The 21,310-nt window shown below is 42.4% G+C and overlaps 1 protein-coding gene across 42 annotated transcripts in view; it reads left to right on the top strand.

Annotated features, from left to right (window-relative positions):
- Positions 1-21,310, top strand: part of Lpp (LIM domain containing preferred translocation partner in lipoma) — a 633,326-nt gene that overhangs the window by 563,931 nt on the left and 48,085 nt on the right.

Genomic DNA, 21,310 nt, shown 5'->3' with positions numbered 1-21,310 from the left:
AGTGCTCCATCTGTTTCAATTTTGTGGAATAGTTTGGATAATATTGGTATGAGGTCTTCTATGAAGGTTTGATAGAATTCTGCACTAAACCCGTCTGGACCTGGGCTCTTTTTGGTTGGGAGACCTTTAATGACTGCTTCTATTTCCTTAGGATTTATGGGGTTGTTTAACTGGTTTATCTGTTCCTGATTTAACTTCGATACCTGGTATCTGTCTAGGAAATTGTCCATTTCCTGAAGATTTTCAAGTTTTGTTGAATATAGGTTTTTATAGTAAGATCTGATGATTTTTTGAATTTCCTCTGAATCTGTTGTTATGTCTCCCTTTTCATTTCTGATTTTGTTAATTTGGACGCACTCTCTGTGTCCTCTCGTTAGTCTGGCTAAGGGTTTATCTATCTTGTTGATTTTCTCAAAGAACCAACTTTTGGTTCTGTTGATTCTTTCTATGGTCGTTTTTGTTTCTACTTGGTTGATTTCAGCTCTGAGTTTGATTATTTCCTGCCTTCTACTCCTCCTGGGTGTATTTGCTTCTTTTTGTTCTAGAGCTTTTAGGTGTGCTGTCAAGCTGCTGACATATGCTCTTTCCTGTTTCTTTCTGCAGGCACTCAGCGCTATGAGTTTTCCTCTTAGCACAGCTTTCATTGTGTCCCATAAGTTTGGGTATGTTGTATCTTGATTTTCATTAAATTCTAAAAAGTTTTTAATTTCTTTCTTTATTTCTTCCTTGACCAGGTTATCACTGAGTAGAGCATTGTTCAATTTCCACGTATATGTGGGCATTCTTCCCTTATTGTTATTGAAGACCAGTTTTAGGCGGTGGTGGTCCGATAGCACGCATGGGATTATTTCTACCTTTCTGTACCTGTTGAGGCCCGTTTTTTTTTACCAATTATATGGTCAATTTTGGAGAAAGTACCATGAAGAGCTGAGAAGAAGGTATATCCTTTTGCTTTAGGATAGAATGTTCTATAAATATCCGTTAAGTCCATTTGGCTCATGACTTCTCTTAGTCTGTCGACATCACTGTTTAATTTCTGTTTCCATGATCTGTCCATTGATGAGAGTGGGGTGTTGAAATCTCCCACTATTATTGTGTGAGGTGCAATGTGTGTTTTGAGCTTTAGTAAGGTTTCTTTTACGTATGTAGGTGCCCTTGTATTTGGGGCATAGATATTTAGGATTGAGAGTTCATCTTGGTGGATTTTTCCTTTGATGAATATGAAGTGTCCTTCCTTATCTTTTTTGATGACTTTTAGTTGGAAATTGATTTTATTTGATATTAGAATGGCTACTCCAGCTTGCTTCTTCTGACCATTTGCTTGGAAAGTTGTTTTCCAGCCTTTCACTCTGAGGTAGTGTCTGTCTTTGTCTCTGAGGTGTGTTTCCTGTAGGCAGCAGAATGCAGGGTCCTCGTTGCGTATCCATTTTGTTAATCTATGTCTTTTTATTGGGGAGTTGAGGCCATTGATATTGAGAGATATTAAGGAATAGTGATTATTGCTTCCCGTTATATTCATATTTGGATGTGAGGTTATGTTTGTGTGCTTTCATTCTCTTTGTTTTGTTGCCAAGACGATTAGTTTCTTGCTTCTTCTAGGGTATAGCTTGCCTCCTTATGTTGGGCTTTACCATTTATTATCCTTTGTAGTGCTGGATTTGTAGAAAGATATTGTGTAAATTTGGTTTTGTCATGGGATATCTTGGTTTCTCCATCAATGTTAATTGAGAGTTTTGCTGGATACAGTAACCTGGGCTGGCATTTGTGTTCTCTTAGGGTCTGTATGACATCAGTCCAGGATCTTCTGGCCTTCATAGTTTCTGGCGAGAAGTCTGGTGTGATTCTGATAGGTCTCCCTTTATATGTTACTTGACCTTTTTCCCTTACTGCTTTTAATATTCTTTATTTTGTGCGTTTGGTGTTTTGACAATTATGTGACGGGAGGTGTTTCTTTTCTGGTCCAATCTATTTGGAGTTCTGTAGGCTTCTTGTATGTCTATGGGTATCTCTTTTTTTTAGGTTAGGGAAGTTTTCTTCTATGATTTTGTTGAAGATATTTACTGGTCCTTTGAGCTGGGAGTCTTCACTCTGTTCTATACCTATTATCCTTAGGTTTGATCTTCTCATTGAGTCCTGGATTTCCTGTATGTTTTGGACCAGTAGCTTTTTCCGCTTTACATTATCTTTGACAGTTGAGTCAATGATTTCTATGGAATCTTCTGCTCCTGAGATTCTCTCTTCCATCTCTTGTATTCTGTTGGTGAAGCTTGTATCTACAGCTCCTTGTCTCTTCTTTTGGTTTTCTATATCCAGGGTTGTTTCCATGTGTTCTTTCTTGATTGCTTCTATTTCCATTTTTAATTCCTTCAACTGTTTGATTGTGTTTTCCTGGAATTCTTTCAGGGATTTTTGTGTCTCCTCTCTATGGGCTTCTACTTGTTTATTTATGTTTTCCTGGAATTCTTTCAGGGATTTTTGTGTCTCCTCTCTATGGGCTTCTACTTGTTTATTTATGTTTTCCTGGAATTCTTTCAGGGATTTTTGCGATTCTTTCAGGCATTTTTGCGATTCCTCTCTGTAGGCTTCTACTTGTTCTCTAAGGGATTTCTTCACGTCTTTCTTGAAGTCCTCCAGCATCATGATCAAAAATGATTTTGAAACTAGATCTTGCTTTTCTGGTGTGTTTAGATATTCCATGTTTGTTTTGATGGGAGAATTGGGCTCCGATGGTGCCCTGTAGTCTTGGTTTCTGTTGCTTGGGTTCCTGCGCTTGCCTCTCGCCATCAGATTATCTCTAGTGTTACTTTGTTCTGCTATTTCTGACAGTGGCTAGACTGTCCTATAAGCCTGTGTGTCAGGAGTGCTGTAGACCTGTTTTCCTCTCTTTCAGTCAGTTATGGGGACAGAGTGTTCTGCTTTCCGGCGTGTAGTTTTTCCTCTCTACAGGTCTTCAGCTGTTCCTGTGGGCCTGTGTCTTGAGTTCACCAGGCAGCTTTCTTGCAGCAGAAAAGTTGGTCTTACCTGTGGTCCCGAGGCTCAAGTTCGCTCGTGGGGTGCTGCTCACGGGCTCTCTGCAGCGGCAGCAACCAGGAAGACTTGTGCCGCTGTTTCCGGGAGCTTCAGTGCTCCAGGGTTCCAGATGGTCTTTGGCTTTTTCCTCTGGCGTCCGAGATGTGTGTGCAGAGAGCAGTCTCTTCTGGTTTCCCAGGCTTGTCTGCCTCTCTGAAGGTTTAGCTCTCCCTCCCACGGGATTTGGGTGCAGAGAACTGTTTATCCGGTCTGTTTCCTTCAGGTTCTGGTGGTGTCTCAGGCAGGGGTCCTGCCGCTCCTGGGCCCTCCCCCACGGGAGCCCAGAGGCCTTATACAGTTTCCTCTTGGGCCAGGGATGTGGGCAGGGGTGAGCAGTGTTGGTGGTCTCTTCCGCTCTGCAGCCTCAGGAGTGCCCACCTGACCAGGCGGTTGGGTCTCTCTCTCACAGGGTCTGGGGGCAGAGAACTGCTGCGGGCCGGGATCCGCGGGTGTGGGACTTCCGGTAAACACAGAACGTGCCCGGTCCTAGAGGAATTCTGCTTCCCTGTGTCCCAAGCTCACCAGGCAGCTTTCTTGCAGCAGAAAAGTTGGTCTTACCTGTGGTCCTGGGGCTCAAGTTCGCTCGTGGGGTGCTGCCCACGGGCTCTCTGCAGCGGCAACCCATAGTTTTTCTTAAAAAGAATAAAATATCTAACCTTGCTTCATATTGATTACTGATATTTGGTTCTTTTGCCCCAGAACAAATATCTATTCATTAAGTATCCCCCCTGCATCCCTAAGGATCATCTTGTCTGGAAAGTTCACGTCAAATAAAACTCACGTGCTGTTATACAAATGGGGCTGTGGATGAAGAGGAGGGGGCGGGAAGCAAGGACATCGGTTTCTGTTTCCCTCTGGCCAGCACTGCAGTGGGCAGATAGCATTCTTCTTGTGACCCGAGAATTCCAGACGCAGACTTCTAGCACAGACCTCCAATTCCACAGTGACAGCACGGGTGGATTTTACCCAGTGTTTTAGTGATGAATGTAATCCAAACATGAAAAGATCTAAATGTGTGCCTTGAAGGAATTTGCAAAGATGATGATGGGGGCCCAAAAAAGGCACAATTCCACTTGTTTCTTTCACATCTGTGTTTGCTTTTCCCCTTCTCTTGTGCATATTGGAGACTTTCAAAAGATTATATTTTAAAACCAAATAAGCATTTTCTATAATCTTCACTGATGGGGTGCATTAGCTTGATCTTTGTGGATGTGAACATTAAATAATCAAACGGACTAACCCCTTTGTCCACAGATAATTTTACAAACTTATACCACATATGAGAGCTAATTATATTTTCTCAACCTTTTGAAATACCTAATATCAGCTTTATTAGACTATCAGCTTTGGACTACTTAATAAAACTTATTTCACTTGTTTTCATTATTATTTAAGATATACGCACAAGTTGATGGGTTTCACTGTTACATCCCCAACAGGCATATAATGTGCCTTCTTCCTTTCATCCTTTTCTTGCTTTCCCCTCTCTTCTCTCTTGATAAGTCCTTAAATTTCGTCTGTCCTGATCAATCATATTCTATTTTTGGTTATCCTTGTTTAAGTTTTCCCAGATGCTTGCTCCATGTTATTTCATGTCTAGGAACAGTTTAGTCTGAAACAAAACCCAGTATACTCCCGGCTGTTCTTTAGTGTCTTGGTAACTCAGGCCTCTGATGCCAGTATTTGGGAAGTATAGGCAGGCAGACCTTTGAGTTCAAGGCCAGCCTGGTCTATAGAGCAAGTTCAGTAGCCAGGGATACACAGTGAAACTCTGTCTCAAATAACATAAATATGTAAATAAATGGATGGATGGATGGATGGACAGACTAGTTATATAAGAGGAAAAGAAAGGACCCAAATAAATAAGACTAATAATAGATACTACATAAAGTCTTACCATGCCCTCTTGGGATCATTATACTTCATAAAGACAAAGCTGATGAGCAAATCTAGGTTATGTAAAAGAATTCTTCCCTAGGAGAATTTCCACTGTAGACCCTTCATTTACTCGGTGCGTTATACCATAACCTTAGGATATGTTAAAAAGCTATAATCTAGGAGGTCCTCTGGTCCACTACTCTCATTTAGTCTATGAGAAGGTTGCCCCAAAAGAAGGACAAATTTAGAATCTTGAGACCAAGAACAAAAAAGAGGAAAATTGGAAGAAACTTTACAGCTTCACTTTATCTGTATTTATAAGACACTAACTCAATTCAAAAAGAAATGTAGGAGAATTGGTAGCTCAAGAGTAATGAAATGTCCTCTTTGTTGTACCCTTGAACTTTTTACAGCATGGACGTAGGTCTGGGGGTCCTCAGCTTCTCCGTTGTTTGTGAGTAATTGAGATCCCATCCAAAGGCTGCCACATGCATGTCCCGTGTATATTGAAAGGTTTCTTCTGGGTCAGGTAGAGTTAGAATTTCCTTGTGTCGTTTCATGGACGATTCTTTCTTCTCCTGCATTGCAGAGTTCATTCAGACTTAGATGTGGTCCCCTTCTCGTTCTCGTTCAGTTTACACACATGCATTTAAGTAAGCCTACCCTGCAAGCTCTGAGCAAGCACAGAGAGCATGGCTCGCCTTTTGCCCACCACGGGCAGGTGAGTCTTTCGCTTCTCAGCCTTGAGAGATGCTATATTGATTAGTTGGAAGCAGAGTCTAGAAGATTGCCCTACTTTAAGCCAGGTATCATCAAGCAAGTTGCTGCACCCTGTCCAGGGCTGTCAGTACTCTTCTCTAGACGATTATAATGAAACAGGAGAACACAAGTCAGTCCTCTCAGTGACTCACAGAGACTATCAGCTTAACAATCACCACTGTGAATAGAGCATCTGTAAAGATCCAGACACCACATAAGTGCTTACCCATGGCCCTGACTGGGATTCAGTTCCCCAGATACAGCACTGTCACTTACCATATGGATAACAAAGCTTTGTTGTGTCTTTTGGACTTAATTTGAAAGCCATCCCCATCCTCCAATATTAAATCCAGGTCCTAGGCCACCTGGATAACTGCCTGGCTCGCAGGGACACATTGCAATGGTCCAGATTGTGTTTCTATCCCTAGAGTCTTCTGTCGAGAGAGACAAAGATGTTGGAGTAGTATAGAACCAGGTGTATGCTTAACTTAGGCTCATTTCCCTTTGATGCTGGCTAAAATAATGTAAGCTCAGACTTGGAACTGCATGAGATGGAATAACAGATTCTAATCCCATATAAGAAAGGAAGCAGCAATTGACCTTTCCACGTGGGCTAAAACTACATGAAAGATTTGTAAATTAAAAACCAATTGTTTCATAGGGTTGAGTGTCCATTGGACTCTCTGCTATTTTGCATGTGTTTTCAAAGAAGATTCTGGGTAAACATTGTAATTTTCCAAAGCAGCTGGTCTTCTCCTGGCATCATTACAGGGTCAGTCTATTTCCTTCTAATCTGACCATAATGTCATAAAATGCTGGCTGTTCCCTTGGCAACTGTTCAGTGTAGACTAGCTGCTTTCTCTACCTTAAGCCAATACTGGGCTGCAGGCAAGCTCCCGCCAACACTGAGGAAGCACTTTTCCTCACTGAGGGTGTGTGTGTCAACAAGTCGCTTGTCATATTTTCCTTCTCTTCAGAGAATCTGCATGCAACTGTTGTACGGGGGGAAATGAAAGCGTATCGTGCTCACAGGCTTTATTCCGTGCTTTCTTCTTAGCCTGTGTAAAATTGCTGACCATGATTGACTTTTCTCAAATGGAAAAAACTGAGAAGAAATTAGAAGCTATAACTATGAGAGACTCTATAACTACGCACAGATATTTGCGCTTGCTTTATCCCTGCGTTTCAATACCTGCTTGGGGTCTTCTGGGAAGGTTTCCTGTTCTCTTTGTCTAATCTCATTTCCTAAATGAGGAGAGAGTTTGTATCCCCTTCTATATGGATTTCAGTCAAGTCTGTTTCTTAGGGAAGCCCTGACACCTATTTTCTCCCTGTCTTTTCTGAAATCCTCTGCCATGCAGACCAAGTACCAAACAAATTATAGTTTGTAATTTCTTGATAAGTCATTATAAAAAAGCAAACAAGCAAAAAAAAATTCTTATTGTTTGTAAAAGGAAGACCAACTTGTTTGAAATAACTAATTTGCCTTCCTGATTGCTGTAAAAATCTTCTATGATTCCTAGAATTTATCATTGCGCTGAGCACCTAATAGGAATACAAAAATATTGCAACTTAAATCGTTTACAAATGACAATGAGAATCGTTAAAGAAAAACAACAAAGGTTGATTTTTTTTTCTTTCTCAAAACTAAGTAGCAAGAAGCAGTACCCTGGTTGTTGTTTTAAAAAGGGAGAAGTCCTTCATAATGTTTGCATACAAATTATTGGTCATAGATAGTCAAGAAGGGGATGTCTGGCTCCTACAAAGGGCGGGCATGTTTTTTACATAGAACCTATCTACAGGTCAGTGCCAGTGGGCCCTGTCATCGCTTCACTCACTGTAACTTACAGAAGCGCCCGTGATTCCAGCACTGGCAGCTAAAGCAGGGGAGCTGGGCACTGGTGCAGTTCTCCTGCTTCCTAGCAGTATCCGCAGTGTCCTGCCGCCTTATCAAACCTTCATACAGATGGCTTGGCACGGTTACTAATCACCTGCAGATAACCTTTCAGAGCAAGACCTGATTTGAGCCGGTGCACAGCTTTGAATGCAGAATCCATCTCCAGACTCCGGAAGGGCTGTTAAGGCACTTAGCTCTGTAGGATAGAGGCGTTCAAGTGAGTACAGCATGCCGGATCTTCTTCTGCAGCCGTCCTAATTAAGATGCCAAGTATCCCGTTCTTCCTGCCTCTGGGAATACATCCTTTTTCCGAAGTATATCACACCTTTTCCATTTTACAAGTACTTCTGCTGCTACCGACACTCCCAACCCCAAAACAGTGCCCAGCCCTGTTGGGATTCCTGTGGGCTGTGGTAAGTGAGACCTTTTGCTTGAGTCTGAAAAGGCTGCAGTGTTTCTGTGTGTACAGAACAAAATTGGAAAGCCCGATCATGTGTTTATCTTAAACTAAAATTCCAAAACCTAATCTGAAGCAAAGGACCATACTATAGTGTAAGACGGTGTCCAGACTCACGTTAAAGGGAGGCTGGGCAGGAATCACCTTTGCACGTCTATTGAACAGTTCCGGTTTGAGCTTTTTGAAGTCTTTCTACAGTAGGCAATTTTAACCAATGGTGTCCCAGGGGTTTACCAGTTAGCCGGTGCTGACAATCCCTGTATTGAGCAAACATAGACAAATGAAAACCCAGCAGAGTGATTTAATTCATTGCTTACCCTGCAATCAGTATCAAATTTCCTAACTTTCAACTAATGTTCTTTAATTTTTTTTCTTTGTTTGTTTGGGTTGGGCATTTGTTTTTTTTTTTTTTTTTTTTTCAAGCCAGAGTTTCTCTGTATAGCTCTGGGTATCCTGGAACTCACTCTGTAGATCAGGCTGACCTTCAACTCAGAGATTCTCCTGCCTCCGCCTCCGCCTCCGCCTCCGCCTCCGCCTCCGCCTCCGCCTCCGCCTCCGCCTCCGCCTCCGCCTCCGCCTCCGCCTCCGCCTCCGCCCCCGCCTCCGCCCCCGCCCCCGCCCCCGCCCCCGCCCCCGCCCCCGCCCCGCCCCCGCCCCCGCCCCCGCCCCCCTGCCCCCCTGCCCCCCTGCCCCCCTGCCCCTCTGCCCCCCTGCCCCCCTGCCCCTCTGCCCCTCTGCCCCTCTGCCCCTCTGCCCCTCTGCCTCTCGAGTGCTGGGATTTAAGGTCTGATCACTGCTGGCCTGGAAGCTACCATCTTATGAATAATAATGTATGTAGCCTAGGGAAACTCTTTCATGGCTGCCAGCGCATCTTCATCTGTTGTAATAGTTTCAGTGACTGCTTTTTACCCTTTAGCCATTCCCCCTTGAGCCTCCCAACAATTGTCAGGGCTTCATAGTTCACTCTAGCTGGACAGATATTTCTCTGTAGTCCTGGGAAAAGTAAAAAGTAAGATGAGAAACAGTTATTCTCTGCAGCAAAACTAGTAACATTGTTTATGTGAGAGGCAGTTTGGAATAGTGTGCCTGGGCAAGCTGTTTAACATGTTTAGAAACGGCCTCTTCAGGCAAGTGGAAGATAGGTGTTTCCTTGCATAAATGTTACTGTCCTTGAAGCACCCAACTCCTTGTAAACAGTACTGAGTGTCAGCATTCTTTCCAACCAAAAGGGTCATGTCAGTTGACTTTGGGGAAAGGAAAAGAATAACTTGCCATGAGAATGTTCTAATTCTAATGAAAATTCAACTGATGTTAATTTTTTCTCATCTCTAAAGAATTCCTGTGTGTGTGTGTGTGTGTGTGTGTGTGTGTGTGTGTGTGTGTGTGTGTGTGTGTAAAAAACCTGTGATGGTTTTCATCTCTGTTTCTAAAGAACCATTTGCATAGAATCCCGTGTACTTTTTTAAAAAATACCTGAAAGCCTATTGTGTATCACATCTGGCTCCCTGGAAATCTGTCAGAAGAAAACCCATTTTAAAAACTTATAAAATAAAATAAAAGCTGATATCTGAGGGCATTATAGTAGATGTGGAAATTGTACAAGGAAGGCATTTATTCTAACTGGGTAATGGCGATGCTTCCTCAAGGAGGATTAGCCAAGCCATAAAGCTGATCAAGGAGGGTCTGTGGCAGATGATGTTACTGGGAATGAGAGACAAGTTTGAGGACCCTAAGTGAAGATGTGGAGGCAGGAAGATTGACATGTGGGTAGTAGTAATCCAGCTGAGGAGCAAGGGTAGAGGAGGAAAGGAAGAACCAGGTAGAAAGCTGATCTGGACCGACTAGCTGTGAGTTTTGAGAGCGAACATTCCAGTTGATCAGTAAGATTTGAGAGCACTACCACAGCCTGAACGGAAGTTGCCTGCAGCAGCTAAGCAGTATGCAGATCAAATGGGGGGGGGGTCTTCAGGCATCTTGTCAGAAAAGGGAGATTTTGTGTTCTAGGTGCAGTGGATGAGAGGTCGCAGAAGGTTGTGCATTCTGATTTCAGCTACACTTGCAAGTCCACAGGACGCAGAGCTGCTCTTCACTGTTGTGCAACAGGGTTAGTTTTGTTTTGAGCAGAGTCTCCCAAGGAAGTGTGGTAATCAGATTTCTAAATCCATCACATTACGTCCTGTCAGCAGTGAATCATTGCTTATATATTAAAGGTCAAAAAGTTTCCCTTTAGAAATTCATTATGATGGTGACTGGAATGCAAATTTGCATGTTCGTGTGTGAGTTGTGGATTCAACAGATAAGAGGCCAGAGGAGACGTGGAAAAGTCCATGTTATATTATTTCCAGTCAGACATTTACAAATTCTACCTTAGAAGTTATGACTGTCAAAACAAAGCGCCCATATCTTTCAGGCTTGTTTGGGCGAGGCTGTGTGCTGGCTAGTAAGAAGAGGCTGTGCTCAAATTCCCAGAGTGAACTATCACGCCATTGTTCACCTTTGCTTTTCCTCACTAGTGCATCCACCCTAGCAGATCCCCAGCTGAATTTCCTTGGAATTGGCCTATCAGAACATCCTGATATCAGGATTGAATTCTGCCATTCATGTGTGCTGCCATTCAGTGAAAAGACTAGTTCTTATTGTCAGTATTCTTGAAGGATCAGCACCACCACCACCACCATCATCATCATCATTGCTGCTGCTACTACTATTATTACTACTTTTATTATTATTACCATTATCATCATAATTATTATTATCAGTAAATTTAGCTTTCCTGGAGTGAACCTAGACCACTAAACTGAAATTACTAATGTTTCAGATAATTAAAATATAACACTTCTTTAAGGGTTGTGATGCATTCAGGAGTAGTTACGAGACAAGGAGAGTGATCTCGTTATCGTCCATGAAGTTCTTGGGGAAGAAATTGTCTACATGCATGAGTGTCGTGTCTGTGCACCACCCATGTGCCTTGTGCACATGGAGTCTAGAAGAGGGGGTTAGATTCCCAGGACTGGAGTTTCCAAGTTTGTGAGCCTCCATGTGGGTTTTGGGAATTGAGCTTGACTCCTCTAGAGAGCTTTGAACCCCTGACTCTTCTCTCCAGCCTTCTGTGTAGCTCTTACTAATATTTCTACTGTACCAATGTTGTTTCCATGCTGCTAGAATTTCATTCTAAGCTTCTCGAACATGCTTTTAATTCCACATCATTTCCTTTCTCCCAGCCAGCACGATGATGCTCACGTGTAGATTTTGCCATTTTCAAAGCTGATGCACAGGCACTATATCAAGACTGTTATATCAGTTTTCTAAAGCTCTCTGGGTAATTGCAACACCACAACATATTGTTTGCAGTGTTTTCCATTGTGATTTTCTTATCTTGACAGACATTCAACTCTGAAAGACTACATTTCAAGTCACATGTAATTTCACAAGTACTTTGAATCATAAACATTTTAAGATAAATAACCAACTCATCCTTTTCAGTTTGCAAAAAGATTTGTGTGTCTGTGTGTCTGTGTCTGTATATGTGTGTGCTCGCGCATGCGCTCGCACACCAGTCTGTCTGTCTGTCTGTGCCACATTTGGGGTGTACCTTTGGAGGCCAGAAGAGGTTGTTAGATTCCCTGGAGTTGGAGGTGGTGATGATCTACCTAACATGGCTGTTGGTAACCGAACTTGTGTCCTCTGGAGGAGTAGCAAGGGCTCTTAACCCACTGAGCTACCTCTCCAGTCCATCCTTCTGATTTTAAAATGAAATTAGCCATGCACACAAGATATATTTGTTTATGTATTATATGAAATCCATATATTTACTCATATATTAGACATATTTATGGACTTGTATATAAAGATATTTTCCCATATGTTATTAGATCTGTCCTTTCAAAATCTGGATTTTAATAGTACAGGAATGTTTCTTCTCATAATAGATCTGTCATCTAACCTATCCTTGGTGTCTACATATTAACATTATAAAACCACTCTTGGTCAACTTTGGGGGCAACAATCTATGTCTTAACTTGAGAATGCATTGTAATTTATTAGTTTCTCTGGGGGATGAATTTGGTCCAGAAAAGGAGTAGTGCTTATAGTATTGCTTTTTCCTGGTGACCTGACTCATAAAGAAATAGCTCATTTCTCTGTTCCTCAAACCTCAGTGTTTAAAAAAAGAACTGTAGACCAGCATGATGACAACTAGCTGGCCAAGTTTTCCTGGAAATGACCATGACCATTTCTGCTGCTTAGAGAGGAAGAGCACACAGCCATGAAATGTTAACATGGATTTTGTGGGGTACTTAAATATTGGGGTATAGGACACATTAACATTCATTACTTACATATAAATTAGGAGCTGTCTGCTTAGACTCCATGAAATGAATAATCTTGCTTTTAGGTTTGAAGTACCACAGAGATCGGACACAGTCCCTGAAAGAAGAGAATGGAGAGTGGCAAGAACTAGCAGGGTGGGAGCTCTAAGACTCCATGGGGATTATGTTCCCTAACTGCATGATTCTACAAGACATTTAGTATGCTTGGAAGGTAGATTAGTCACTACAGAACACAAAAGATAGTTACTTACTACAGGTATAAGGTTATTTGGGGGTTCTGCAAGCTTAATATTCCAGTCCATGAATTGAGCCCATTGTTTTTTGTTCTGGTGGAGAAGGCCCATCCAAGAATGTCATGGTGGGCTGACATGTTAGTGACTATTACAAGATACCAAGATAGTATTTTCAACAAATGGTGCTGGTTCAGCTGGAGGTCAGCATGTAGAAGAATGCAAATTGATCCATTTTTATTGCCCTTTGCAAAGCTTAAATCCAAGTGGACCAAGGACCTCCACATCAAACCAGATACACTCAATCTAATAGAAGAAAAAGTGGGGAAAAGTCTCGATCACATGGGCACTGGGGAAAATTTGCTGAACAAAACACCAATGGCTTATACTCTACGATCAAGAATCAACAAATGGGACCTCATAAAACTGCAAAGCTTCTGTAAGGCAAAGGACACTGTCATAGGACAAAAAGGCAACCAACAGATCGGGAAAAAATCTTTACCAATCCTACATCTGATAGAGGGCTAATGTCCAAAATATACAAAGAACTCAAGAAGTTAGACTCCAGAGAGCCAATAACCCTATTAAAAATGGGGTACAAAGATAAAGAATTCTCAACTGAGGAATAGCAAATGGCTGAGAAGCACCTAAAGAAATGCTCAACATCCTTAGTCATCAGGGAAATGCAAATCAAAACAACCCTGAGATTCTACCTCACACCAGTCAGAATGGCTAAGATAAAAACCTCAGGTGACAACAGATGCTGGCAAGGATTCGGAGAAAGAGGAACACTCCTCCATTGTTGGTGGGATTGCAGACTGGTACAACGACTCTGGAAATCTGGAGGTTCGTCAGAAAATTGGACATAATACTACCTGACCCAGCTATACCACTCCTGGGTGTATACCCAAAAGATGCTCCAACATATAGCAAGGACACATGCTCCACTATGTGCATAGCAGCCTTATTTATAACAGCCAGAAGCTGGAAAGAACCCAGATGCCCTTCAACAGAGGAATGGATACAGAAAATGTGGTACATCTACACAATGGAGTACTACTCAGCTATCGAAACAATGACTTCATGAAATTCATACACAAATGGATTGAACTAGAAAGTATCATCCTAAGTGAGGTAACCAAATCACAGAAAAACACCTATGGCATGCACTCACTGATAAGTGGATATTAGCCCAAAAGCTCAAATCACCCAGGATACAGTACACAGACCACATGAAGCTCAAGAAGAAGTATGACCAAAGTGCGGATACTTCACTCCTTCTTCAAAGGGGGAACAAAAATATTCATAGGAGGGGATATGGAGGCAGAGTTTGGAGCAGAGACTGAAGGAACAGCCATTCACAGCCTGCTCTACATGTGATATATATTTATATATATCACCAAGACTAGATAAGATTGATGAAGCTAAGAAGTGCATGCTGACAGGAACTGGATATAGATGTCTCCTAAGAGACACAGCCAGAGCATGTCAAATACAGAGGCGAATGCTAACAGCAAACCACTGAACTGTGAATGGGATACCAGTTGGAGGAATTAGAGGAAGGATTGAAAGAGCTGAAGGAGCTTGCAACCACATAAGAACAACAATACCAACCAACCAGAGCTCCCAGGGACTAAACCACTTCCCAAAGACTATACATGGACTGACCCATGGGTCCACCTGCATATGTAGCAAAGGAAGTCCTTGTTGGGCACCAATGGAAGGAGAAACCCTTGGTCCTCCCAAGATTGGACCCCAAGTGCAGTGGAATGGGGGGGTGAATGGGGAGGGGAACACCCTTACAGAAGAAGGGGGGGGGCAATGGGATAGGAGGCTTATGTCCGGGAAACTGGGAAAGGGAATAAAATTTGAAATGTAAATTTAAAAAATCAAATAAAAAAAGATGCCCAAGATACTCACTCAATAGAGGTATAAGGTTATTTGGAGCCTGTAGGCTTTGGAATTCCAGTCCATGATGAGTTGACCCTATAGCTTTTTGGTGTTGTAGGGAAAGCCCATTCTAACATGTCATGATGAGATGATGTATTGAAAACAAACAATGAAGCAAAAAAGGATGAAGTGTGAGGGTGGTTCCTTAATCCACTTCCTGGATAGATCCTCTCGACCTGTAGACTGCTAATAAAGTTCCACCACGTCCCCTTAGTGTACCCTAGTACCAACACTTGCCACATAGGGCATTTCTTTCCTTCGGATTTACTTTTATGTGTATGCATGAGTGCTAACATGTACATATGTATGTATGTGTACCATGTGCATGTCCAGTGTCTATGCAGAAGAGGGCAGCTGGATCCCCTGGAACTGAAGTTACAAGGAGTTGTGAGCTCCCATGTGGGTTCTGGGAACCAGTCCCATGTTTTCTGCAAGAGCAGACTGTGTTCTTGATCACCGAACCATCTTCAGTCTCCATTTCATGAGTTTTTAAGGGATGTTTAAAACCGGAACCATAGTAGAAGGTATGGCCGAAATAGTCATCTCTGTATTGTTCGCGGGCAATGTAATTATATTCCGCACTCTTTGAGTACGCATTTGTCACAGCCTTATAAACATTTACTTCTCCTCTTATGGCTTTCCTAGCTTGGATACGTTGATTTTTTTTTCAGTCTATACTAACAGGGCAGAACTTGTCATGGTGCCTGGGACACAGTGGGCACTTGGTAGATGTTTGTTGAGTGAATGCAGCAACCAGCTTTCCCATCTGGAGATCTGTCTTATGAGATAACTTCCAGGAATGCATTGTGTCTAAAACTGGGTACCATATGTACAGGGAATCCTTTCTATGGCAGCATGAAATCCCTCCCAGTGCTTTTGCTGTTGACTGTTGTATTTTTGCTATAGGAAATAGTAAACCATACAGTAAGGTAGCTGTTTAGGGAGGGCCCCGCCCTTGCAGACAGAGGCTACGTGGTAGTGCCTTGCACCTTTACGATTCAGTTACTCCTTCGCACAAGTCCTGTTTAGAATCCCAGCCAGCTTGTGAGCCACAGCGCCCAAGCCAGGATGACAGTCAAGGTCATTGGACATAGAGAGTGAGACCTGCCATCTCTCCTGGAAGCTGTAGATAGAAAAAAATGGCCTTAGGATCAATAAGAAACTTTCTCCTAGTGCCCAAGAGGGCATCACCAAGTATGCCTAGCAGGCCTTCATCTTTTGTGAGGTGTCTTCCTAATGCAGGGTATCTGTGGGAGACTCACATGGCCACACTGTGATCTAGCTTGCTCCTTCAACCATGAAGTCCCTTGAGCTGCAGTGAAATCTTTGTTTTAGGGAGGGTTCATCCAGGGATATTAAAAAAAATGGTATTTGGATGGAAACTTGGCATCCCAATTTGGAAACTTTTTTTATTGGGTACGGTGGGGGTGGGGGTGGTAAGAAAAAGCAAACACAACAACTATGTTGCAAATGTGAATAATAAGAACAAGTAAAACAAATTCACATGGCTTGGTTTGCTAAGGCCTTTGTGCATTCCCATGACTCTGAAATACTTTTATATTTTTTTATGACAATCTATAACTGCTTTAGTATAAAAGGCAAAGAATCAGTGAGGTCAAAGAAATCCCAAGGAACATGATGTATAATTTTAATAGTCATTTGCTAAAGACTGGGTTGTTTTAGAATGACTTTTATGAGTCCAGAAAGTGATTCTATTAATAATTGCTAGCATGGGTTCTAAATTATGTTTTCAATCTGCCAATACTGCCATTCGCTAGGCCTAAAACTTTGCAGCCCTACCCAGTGTGTGTCTGTCTGATCTCTGGCAGACTCCGTTGCTGTTGCCAAGTTCTAAGTGATTGAACTTGTCAGGAGACTAATTGGAAGCTATGGTCATAATCTGACTCAGGAGTCTCTTTGTGTCCCACTGTGGTCTCAGAAATGTGAATGTCATGGAAGGTGTGGGATCAGGAAGGCCATGTGGTGATTCTGAGCACCGACTGGGTGATTTTAGCAATGAGGTTTCCCGTATAGAACGCAAGCTGTCTAAAACGCATTCATCTGCTTGGTAGCGGGGTTGTATGATGAGTCTTGATAGACCTTGGAGTGGGCCATCCTGGGTAATAGCTCACTGGCAACATTGTGCTTTATTTAACTGTATGGTAAATAAAAGCAACCAAATTTTCAAATTAAGCTCATATTCAGCTATATTTCGCACTGCATAATAACTTGTTGCTGGTCGGTGCCACGGTGGACATTGCTAAGGAACTGCCCTATCATTGCTGAGAACTGAACTCAGATTGGTACTGGCCTGGAGTACCAGACCCCTCCACAGACCTGGGATTGGAGTTTAGATAGCATCTCCTTGACATAGGCAGTGAGCCCCTGGAAATACTGTATCCTCAAAGATTCCTGGCTTCCCTTGGGACATGCGCGCTCCTGTGGACCTGGCATGCAGGAAGGAGAGTGTATTTTCTGCTGAACGGCATATCCGTTGCATCACCACAGATGTGGAGTCAGTGGACATGCTCTTTCTGAATTTCATTAGAATCATTTTTAGGTGCCATATGTCCAATGTCATCTTTGACACATTTATCTCTTCTCCTCTTAAGTTCCAAAGAGAAACTTCACATCTCTATCGTAAATTAAACTGTACAAGGCAAGGTGATGATAACATACTACGCTTTAGAAGCCTAAAGTAGAATGGAATGGGGGCGTTGTGAATGGGGAGAGAAGGCGCATGTAAGAGTCCTGTTACTATTATGGATTGGCGGAAATTCATCTTACGTGGCCCGGAACAGCTGCATCCTAAGCAGAAAATATTCCTTACTTCTGCTTGTGGCGTGCTTCCCATCAATCTGTACGCATGTCTTGACTGGGAATATCATATTGGTTTTAATGTCATGGCACACTCATACATAAGGACCGTTCACACTGCCTTTGTACTGTGTTTTTCAGCATTGAACATATGCAGAAACCCGAGTCTTTCTCTCTGAGCCTGGGCACGTGCATGCACACATGAATGCATGCTAGTACTTTCTGATCACGTGTGTGGAAAGACTTTTCTTGATGCATGGCAGTATTTTCTGGGTTTTGTTTGCTCATTTTTCCAGCACAGAGAGTCACTTTCAAATTGCAGTTTTACCAAAAAATAGTTGGGTGGCCTTGGCATTACTCTTTAGTACTCTTACCTTAGACAAGAATAGTGACCATTCTTATAACAGACTTGGAATGTGTATAAAATTAGAATTCTGATATGTATGGATATAAACATTTACATATGTACATATGCCTATGAGTGTATTACATATACTTATATATTAGAAAAATGACTGCATACGGGATAAGGGTGTGTGTGTGTGTGTGTGTGTGTGTGTGTGTGTGTGTGTGTACTTTGAATGGTTTCTGGCACATCATACGTGTTATTAACTTAGCTGCAGCTGGCTACTTACAGGATCAAATAGTCAAATGCAGTGGTGATCGTTATTGTTGTTATTATTGGTTCCTAAGCAACTGAAGGGAGACTTTATTGCTTGGGGGTGAATATCTGTCACAAAGATAAGGGACGATAAGGCAATAGGCTGAACCTGTGTGGACTCCCTGCTAGTCCAGATGCCAACTACATCTTCATGAGCAAAGGCATACAGACATCATTATGCTTTCTCCCAGACTCTTACAGATTGCCCGACTAAGTATGATGGCAAGACAGATATCTTCACTAGAGTGATGTGTCCTAACTCTAGGCATTATAAGCCACTTGGGTTGAGTGTTCCCCCTGCAAGGCAGCCACCAACCCTCCTGTTAACCCAATCCTTCACAACTAGTTACCATCAACACTTAGTGTTTCACAGAACCTCTACTGAATATCTGTGCTGTGGAAGCTTTCTTCACCACCAATACCCTTCCCAATATTCATATAATGTACCCACTCCAACTTAGTAGTTTCTCTTCTTGCCAGGTCCTTATATTTAAGGCCCTTGGGTGTCTCTGTTCCCACCTTGACTCAGGCTCAGAGATGTCCTGTTCCCATGCTATTGATGTTGACAAAAGCGGGGCACATTTTTCTTCCACGTGCTGCTCCTGATCTCTCAGACAGAATGTACAAGATGTTTTCTCGTTGCCAAGGATACCTGGTGACATAATCATACCTAGCCTTTCTTTTTCTCTTTCCACCCCCTCAGCTCTCCTCTCACCCTCTCCTCCCCTGGGTCTTTATGTGCTGCTCTATGGAGCGTACAGCTTGTAGTCTATCGACTCCCATTTATTTTGTCTCAGGAGCAGCTGCCAGTGGATTGACTGGAGAAAACACACTCCAGACACTCACAGATGCTGCAGTAGACAGGCTACCTTCAGAGAGAGCATGCCTCTCATGCGTTCTTAAACACTGAAGGTCTTTTGGGTCTTTGTTTAGTTTTATATTTTACACTATGAAAATGAATCCAGCTTGAATATCCTTTAGATGAGAACAGATAAGAAATTATTTGATGCTGTATAGACACCCTGCCACCATCAAGTTCAAGGACTCTTGAGTATGAAAAGAATACCAACTTTAATAGGACAGAATTTGAATAGACAAAAGAGTATAGACAAAGAAGAATGTAGCTTAATGTAGAATGCAGAATGCTCCTATCTAAAAAGGCCCATCTAGAGAGCTTGGGTTGACACACCAGGCTCACTGTGATCCAGCTTCTAAATGCTTGCTCCAACTTCCTTCCTCCATGCCCACAGTAGGTTTTCACTGCACTGTTGTTGACTGTAATTCTTCAGCAGTAGCTCTAACCCCAGCTTGAGCTTTGTTCTTTATCCCCCAAGTAGCTCTCCCTTGATTGCCCCCGATGAAAGTAAATCTGTTGACTTCCTCCCCACTCTCTTTACTGCCTCTGTTGCTGTCAATAACTTTCTTACTTACCTGGTTTTTTTTTTTTTTTTTGTGTAGTTGATGATGTCTTAGATCTAATGCTAGCTGTCAGAATTCTGTCAAAATGTTAAAATGTTATCTCTTCTGCCCTGCCCAGATTTAAGAGCGTTCCTCACAGGCTACCTCTGTCCAAATAATACTTCCAAAGTAGAGGAAGAAACCGAATGGCAAAAAGCAAGCACTGATACAGACGGATCCTTGGCTGGACCTAATGAAGAGAGGCTGATTATCTAGGAGATTTGAATAGTTTTTAACAGATTCAATTATTAAACAAATTATGTATTAACACCATAACTAAACCGTGTTTTCAAGACAGATTGAGACATGATGGTGCTGGACCCCATTGAGAGTGACTAAGATGTGCACCCCAGAGTCACAACTAGTTTGAAATAAGATCACAGTTCTGTGACATTTACATACCATTGCCCAGACACATGAGGGGCACAGTACCTGACAATATAGATTTATTTTTCTGCTAGAGTAAATAGTTCAAACAAAATAATGGCTAGTTCAGGTCAGAGGGAAGGATGGTAATTTCTTTCATGAGATGATTCTGTGCAGAACAGAAGCTTAGCAGGCAGAGGAACTCAGTTTGGTTCTTTGCGAAAGAACTAAATGGACTTGCAGGCAAGGCATTAGCAATGCAAAAAAAAGGGTAGAGTTAAGGCTGGTCAAGAGTCTGAAACCTTAGAAACAGAAAGGCGGAATCCTGTGCTTAGCCTACAGGATAGGCATAAGCCCAGTAGTTATAGAGTAGAAGATTCCCCTCCTCTGCTTAGCAGCCCTGTGAGTGAATTTGGAGCTTTGCTGTGCTCCAGGCTGGGTGCCTGCTGGAATGTGGACTGTAAATCTCTCATCATCTTTTTCACTGACCTGCAAACAACCTCTTCTCCCATCTGCTTCCTGAACACCGGCCTCCCAGTCTGTCTGCAGAGCTCTGTCTATCCTCCTGCCTCTGTCTGTCCCTCCCTAGTCTATCTCAGCTCTCTTCTAGTGTTTCCATCTGACTTATTTCAAAAGACCTGGACAGAGAGAGAGGGAGGAGGAAGCCTGTGGTCAGCCTAAGGCATGGGTAGAAGCCCAGTAGTGGTAGAGTAGGGGTTGATCGCTCTCCGTCTCTATTTAGCAGCGTCCATCTGACTCCAGTCGTCTCCGACCAGATGAAGTGATCTCAACCCTTATTTTTCTGCCCTCAACTATTACCCACACCTGCTGTTTCATTTTCAACTCTACTCGTTGTTGAGAAAATGTAGTAAAAAGCAGCATTCTCAACTCTACTTATACTCTAGTAAGGAGAGACGAGGAACAATAATCAGTGTGTGGTGTGCATAGAATATTGGAGCTAATATTAATCCAGGAGGAAATAGGGATGATGTGGAAAAATGTGGAAGGAGTCTCCTAAAATGGAGTCCCACCACTACCCTTTTCAGCTGTGTGTGACCCGGGAGCTTAACAACTCACTTGCCCTGGTCTTTTTCATTTGTAGGTCATGAATCCTAAGGGACATTGATGTCTTCTTGAGTCATTGTATAGAGTAGATGATGTGATAACTTATTCCATAAAGAATTTTATCCTACGAGCATTCAGTGATTGTTTTTATTAACATGTTAAACTACATCTAAAAATACATTATGTGTATTTCTGGTATACCATCTAATCTTGTGTCTGTAGTTTTCCATGTTTCTCAAAGTTTCTAGAAGTTTACATATGCCTTTCTCCTACCAGACTGTGAAGGCAGAGCCACATCTCTTTTGGCCCAGTATCCTCCCCTAGGGCCTGCACATAGGAGACACAGGAATATTTCTTTTCTGGGCATAGTAATCT

Source organism: Rattus norvegicus, chromosome 11, assembly GCF_021556685.1.
Source record: "Rattus norvegicus strain SHRSP/BbbUtx chromosome 11, alternate assembly SHRSP_T2T, whole genome shotgun sequence".
NCBI lineage: Eukaryota > Metazoa > Chordata > Mammalia > Rodentia > Muridae > Rattus > Rattus norvegicus.
The sequence above is the reverse complement of the archived record's forward strand: the minus strand, read 5'-3'. Positions and strand labels throughout refer to the sequence as shown.